We start from the raw sequence: 6615 nt of genomic DNA, 5'->3' as shown, positions 1-6615 counted from the left end.
AACATATAATATTTTTATAACTAATGTATATATATTAGCAGTGGTTTCTCTTGAATCCTCTCCACTTAAATTTCTGGTTTGGGGATCATACCTGATTATCCTTGGGGGCTACACTTGACTTAATGCTTACTGGACCCGGGCCATGCTCAAGGGCATATGGTGCTGGCACTTGAACCCAGGGCCTCACACATGCAAGTGCTTGACCACTGAGTCATCTCCCTGGCCTCCCATAAGGTTCCGTGTCCATAGCCTCTCTGAAGCATGTCAAAATGTCTGGTGACTGGCTGTTCCTGTTAAGGTCCATTCTCTGCTCTCATTGGTCTGATCTCGGCGATGTTTCAACCTGTGAATGGCACCTTCTTGGTTTATTTCATTTTGTTCTGGGCTTATCCGGCAGCGGGGAGGTCATGCAGTCCCAGGGGTCACATCCCAGGCTCAGTGCATGCCAGGATTGTAGTCCCACCCTCTGAGCCCCCTCTCTAGCTCCAGGGACCCCACCTTCTTGGAAGGTTTTGTCAATGTCCCCTCACCTCAACACAGGCTCCTTCTAAGGCTCTGCTGCAGTTTCTTCCTCTCGTGGTAAGCGGGCTCCAAGGCCTCCGCTTTCTTCTTCTGCGAGGGGCTGCCACACCTGCAGCCCTGGGGGCTCTTCAGAGCTCTGGGCTAGGGGACAGTTCCCAGCAATGCTTCAGAGACCTTGGGGTACCAGGAATAGAACTGGGTCTACTGCATGCAAAGATGTACTCACCCTCCATCTCTCTCTCTCTCTCTCTCTCTCTCTCTCTCTCTCTCTCTCTCTCTCTCTTTCCCTCCCTCTCTCTCCCCACCCCCAACTTTGTTTCCTTATGCTCAACTCTGGTTTTCAGTGTCATTCATATCTAGTAGTTTGTCTTTCTTTTCTATTTGTCTTTTGTCTTTTCTTTTTTAGTTTGTTGGTTTGAGGTCACATCCAGGGATGCTCAGGGTTACTCCTGTCTTTGCACTCAGGAATAACCCCTGGCGGTACTCAGGGGATCATATGGAATCTGGAGATTGAACCCAGGTCAGCTGCATGTAAGGCAAATGCCCTACCCACTGTGCTATCACTCCAGTCTCTCCCTTATTTTATATTATTTATTTATTTATTTATTTATTTGCTTTTTGGGTCACACCCGGCGATGCTCAGGGGTTACTCCTGGTTCTGCACTCAGGAATTACTCCTGGCAGTGCTCAGGGGACTATATGGGATGCTGGGAATCAAACCCGGGTTGGCCATGTGCAAGGCAAACGCCCTACCCGCTGTGCTATCACTCCAGCCCCTCTCCCTTATTTTATTTGATTGTAAAAATTTGCCCCTGAATTTCTGTTCCATTAGTTTTGTACAGCTGGCCTGCTTGAACCATCTTCAGTTCCCTTACTTTTATTCAGTTCTTGGGCCACACCCAGCAGTGCTCAGGGCTTACTCCTGGCTTTGCACTCAGGAATCGCTCCTGGGAGGGCCTGGAGGAGCATATGGGATAGAAACCTGGGTTGGTTGGGTGTCAGGTAAGACGCCTTCCCCACTGTGCGACTCTCCCCAGTCCTAAGTTCTTTTAAATAAGGTCAGTTTATTTAAAACATCAGCAGTCATGAAGAGTGAACGTGATGGCTCCTGAAAGGGTGTGACACTGTGCGAAAACCCCTCACCTGTTTTAGGAAAGGTGGCAAAGAGCCCTGCTCTTCTGTTAAGATTTGTGTCCTTTGTGTCCACAAACACTGAAAGGCCAAAGACCTATCGGTCTCGTTCTGTGATCCAGGGAGACAGTCAAACAAAATGCCACCTTTTCATGAAGCTTATATCCAGAAATAAGCGGGGAAGAGATAGAAAACTACTGTGTATCAGGGCTGGAGAGAGAGAGCACAGTGGGGAGGGTACTTCCCTTGCATGTAGCTGCCCCGGGTTTGATCCTCAGCATCCCATGTGGTCTCTGGAACACCACCCGGAGTTATAACCCCTGAGCATTGCCAGGTGTAACCCACAAAGCAAAATTTTTAAAAGTAAAAAAAAAATAGGGGGGCTGGAGCCATAGCATAGCGGGTAGCGCGTTTGCCTTGCACACAGTCAACATGGCTGACCTGGGTTCGATTCCCAGCATACCATATGATCCCCCAAGCACCGCCAGGAGTAATTCCTGAGTGCATGAGCCAGGAGTAACCCCTGAGCATTGCTGGGTGTGACCCAAAAAGAAAAAAAAAATTTTTTAAATAGGGGGGGCTGGAGCGATAGATAGCAAGCAGGTAGGGCGTTTGCCTTGCACATGGCCAACCCGGGTTCGATTCCCAGCATCCCATATGAGCACCACCAGGAGTAACTCCTGAGTGCAGAGCCAGGAGTAATCCCTGTACATCACCGGGTGTGACCCAAAAAGCAAACCAAAAAAAAAATATATATATATATATAGGGAATAGTACAGTGGATAGGGACCCTGGCTCACTTCTGACACTGCGAGAATAGCCAGTGTAGCCCTGGAGACCCCCAAGCATGGCCTGGTGGGTGCTTGTGGGTCCCAGCCTACTAGGCCAGAGCAGCACTATATCCCCAGTCCCTCGCATTGAACTGTTGGGTCCAGGTGGATGAGAATTTCCTAGAGTGGTCCCCGGTCCCCTGAGTACCGCATATGAGGTCCCCTACTCCACAGGAAAGTAAATCTTGTTTGAAATGTTGTCATAATTAGGTAATAAAAGTTGCTTTTCTCCTACTTGATTGTAACTCTCTGCCAGGTATCGCTGATGGACTCGGTCCTTTTCCTTTTAGGAGGGAAAAGTAGAAAGCAAGTGAATGGACATGAATAGCAGAAGGGAGACACTACAGTCGGCAGGGTGTTTGCCTTGCACTTGGCTGGCCCAGGTTCCATCCCCAGCAAGCACCCTACCTGCTGGACTAACAATCTGGCCCCTATACAGTGCTTTTTTTTAAAAATATAAAAATGTATATTTTAAATATAAATTTGATATAGTTTTACTGTAAAAAGTGATCCCTGAGTATAGAGCTAGGAGTGAGCCCAGAGAAGCACCAGTTATGACCCAAGAACCAAAAAAAAAAAAAAAAAAAGTAGAAGGATGGGAGAAACAACAACCATTATGAGTAAGACGCTTTCATGGGGGGCCAGAGAGATAGGACAGCGGGTAGGGAATTTACCTTGCACGCGACCAACCCAGCTCTAATCCTTGGCATCCCATATGGTTCCTTGAGTTCCACCAGGAATGATTCCTGAATGCAAAGTCAGGAGTAACCCATGAGCACAGCTGGTTGTGGCCTCCAAACCAAAGTAAAGTAAAGTAAAGTAAAGGCCCTCCCGTTGATCGTCGATTTGCTCGAGTGGGCCCAGTAACGTCTCCATTGGAGACTTTGTTGTTACTGTGTCTGGCATATCGAATACTCTCGGTAGCTTGCCGGGCTCTCCTCCAAACCAAAAATATTAAAAAAATATTTTTAAGTAACCAAGTACGTCAATCCCTCATACAGTGTCTTTTGTTGTTGGTGCTGGGGGAATCGAATCCAGGACCTCACACATGCAAGGCTAGTGCACTACTATAATCCACATCCTTTACCCCATACAGTGTTTTTTCTGTTTGTTTGGGGGCCATACTCAGTGCTACTCAGAGGTCACTCCTGACAGGGTTTAGGGGACCATATGGGTTGCTGGGGATTGAACCCAGATCAGCACGTACAAGGTAAGCACCCTACCCGTTGGACTAAGACCCCAGCCCCCCATACAGTGATTTAAAAAAATATTTATATGTGTGTGTGTGTGTGTGTGTATATATACACATATGTGTGTGTGTGTGTGTGTATATATATATATATATATATATATATATACACACATACATATGGGCTGGAGTGATAGTACAGCGGGTAGGGCATTTGCCTTGCATGTGGCCAACCGAGCCAACCCAAGTTCGATTCCTCTGCCCCTCTCAGAGAGCCCAGCAAGCTACTGAGAGTATCTTGCCCGCACGGCAAACCCTGGCAAGCACAGTAACAACAAGTCTCACAATGTTACTGGGCCTGCTCAAGCAAATTGATGAACAATGGGAGGACAGTGACAGTGATATATACATATATGTGTATTATATAACAAATTCAGGTTATGGAACTCCAGTACAAAGACTTACTGAGCACCTACTGTGTTTCAGGAACTATTTTAAGTGCTGGGATAAAGGTGTGAATATGGCAGTCATTATTCTAGTGGAACTTATATGATACGGGAATGACTCATCAATAATGAACAGTAACAGTCAATACTAACATAATGAAGGATTTGAAGGCCACAGTAGGAGATAATAGAAGATAAGTAGAAGCGGGGTGGTGTGAGAGGTATTGTGTTTCCATTTCCTTATATTATTCTTGGTTTGGGAGCCACACCTGGTGGTGCTCAGGGGGCTGCTCGTGGCTCCCAGTTTGGAAGTTGTTTTCAGTGGTGCTCAAAGGACCAGGCAGGCAGTGTCAGGATCCAACCTGGGCCTCCTGGTGCAGCCTGTGGAGCTAACGCTCTGCCCTGGGCAGCTTAAATTAAATTGATCATTAAGTAGTCAACAAAGATCTCATCTGAGAAAAGAAGTCACTGAGCTGAGACCTGGAGGAGGGGGATGGAGGCAGCCAAGCAGAGAGCTTGAGGCGAAGCATTTCTGGTGGAAAGAAGGAAGGGCAACGTCTCGGGGTTTGAGTGTGGAACAAGAGATGGATGCCATGCCCAAATCTGGCAGAGAACGAGGGTAGAGTGGTGGGTGGCGCAGGAGGAGGTCGGAGAGGAAGACTGGGTTTAGATTCTGCAGGGGAAAGCTCTTCGATTTTATTCTCAGGGCAATGGAGAGCCACTGAAGAATTCAGGCAGGGAAATTGTGCGATTTGGTTCCCCTCCCTGGTGAATGGAATGGTGTGGGCAGGAAAGGAAGAAGCAGGGAAGCAGGTTAGGGGCAGTTTCAGAAATACCGGGAGGGGCGGCTGGAGTGACAGTACTGAGGGCAACAAGTTTGCCTTCCATATGGTCAGTGTGGGTTCAGTCCCTGGCACCTCAGATGGTCTGCCCAGCCCATCAGGAGTAAGCCCTGAGCACAGATCTAGGAGTAAGCCCTGAGCACTGCCGGTGTGGTCCCCAAAGCAAGCCAAACAATAAAAAGAGAAGTACTGGGAGAGTTGATGATGATGGGGGCTAGGATGGAGGTGGAGAGGAGTGTGCTAACATGGAGATGTGTTTCTGAATTAGTGCTGATTGGTCAGTTACAAGATGTATCAAGTTGTTATTTTGTTTTGTTTTTTTTTTTTCTTTTTTGGGTCATACCCGGCATTGCTCAGGGGCTACTCCTGGCTCTGCACTCAGGAATTACTCCTAGCAGTGCTCAGGGGACCATATGGGATGCTGGCTTGGGTCGTCCACATGCAAGGCAAATGCCCTCCCCACTGTGCACTTGCTCCCTTCCGGCCTCAAGATGTATCAAGTTGTGCATCCCCAAACAATAGCCATGAGTTCTGTGGCAACTGAGATGGAATTAAAAATTTATATTCAGTTTCATGGTGATACCAGCTATATTTCAAGTGTTTAAAAGTCACATGCCGGGGCTGGAGCAATAGCACAGCAGGTAGGGCGTGGCCGATAGGGTTCGATTCCCAGCATCCCATATGGTCCCCTGAGTACGTACCACCAGGGGTGATTCTTGAGTATAGAACCAGGAGTAACCCCTGTGCATCACCAGGTGTGACCCAAAAAGCAAAATAAGATAAAATAAAAAAGTCACATGCGGCCTGTGACCACAGGCTAGAGGGCAGTGTCTATATAGGACATTTCCATCATCACAGAAAATGCTGATGAACCACGCTGGACACACACCTACTGGGAAACACATTTAGGAAGTGGCCAACACAACGTTAAGAGTTTGGTAAGCATCTTAACAATAATCATCATGTTCCTAGGTCTTTTGCAGGGAGGCAGCAGGAGTAAAATCTGGCATTGCTCGTGGCTTACTCCTGACTCAGTGCTCACTGTTCACCCCTGGTGATGTTCAGAGGACCCTGTGGTGCTAGAGACACTCTCAGCCCTTTGGACACTCTCCCCAGCCTTTCTCCTCACCCCATATATTTCTGTTCACCAAATCTTTATTAAATGTCTGTACCACCCTTGATTTATTAAAGCAAAACCGGGCACTTCTTTGGGATCTCAGACACTCTTTGCTCCTCCCATGCATACTTGGATCACAGATGTTTCGAGGGCTGAGGCTGAGCATGAGGTTGGAGGGAGTGGTGGGGAAGAGGAAGGAAAGAATGTGATCAGGAAAGAGCACCTCTAAGAAAATAGTGTGTGGGAGGCCACTGGTGGGCCCTGGGTCCTCATAGGGCGAAGAGAGTGGTACTCAGAGAGAGCCTGAGGGTGGGGCTGCTGTCTGCAGGTGGATAGGTTAAGTCCTCAGGGCAGTCGACCAACCGAGTGAGCCTTGTCCTGAGATCTGATCCCCTGAGTTCTGTCAGAGTTTACCCAGCACCACCCTGGGAGGTGCACGGCCTGATGGGGGTCCCTCCCCTGGGTGACCTGACCAGCCCGAGAGGCAGACTTGATCCTGCTCCTGAGACTTCTGACTCCTTTTAGGACTGAGGCTTTT

Source organism: Sorex fumeus, unplaced genomic scaffold (genome assembly GCF_029834395.1).
Source record: "Sorex fumeus unplaced genomic scaffold, SorFum_2.1 ptg000044l, whole genome shotgun sequence".
In the NCBI taxonomy this organism is placed as follows: domain Eukaryota; kingdom Metazoa; phylum Chordata; class Mammalia; order Eulipotyphla; family Soricidae; genus Sorex; species Sorex fumeus.
This window is presented reverse-complemented; position numbering follows the sequence as displayed.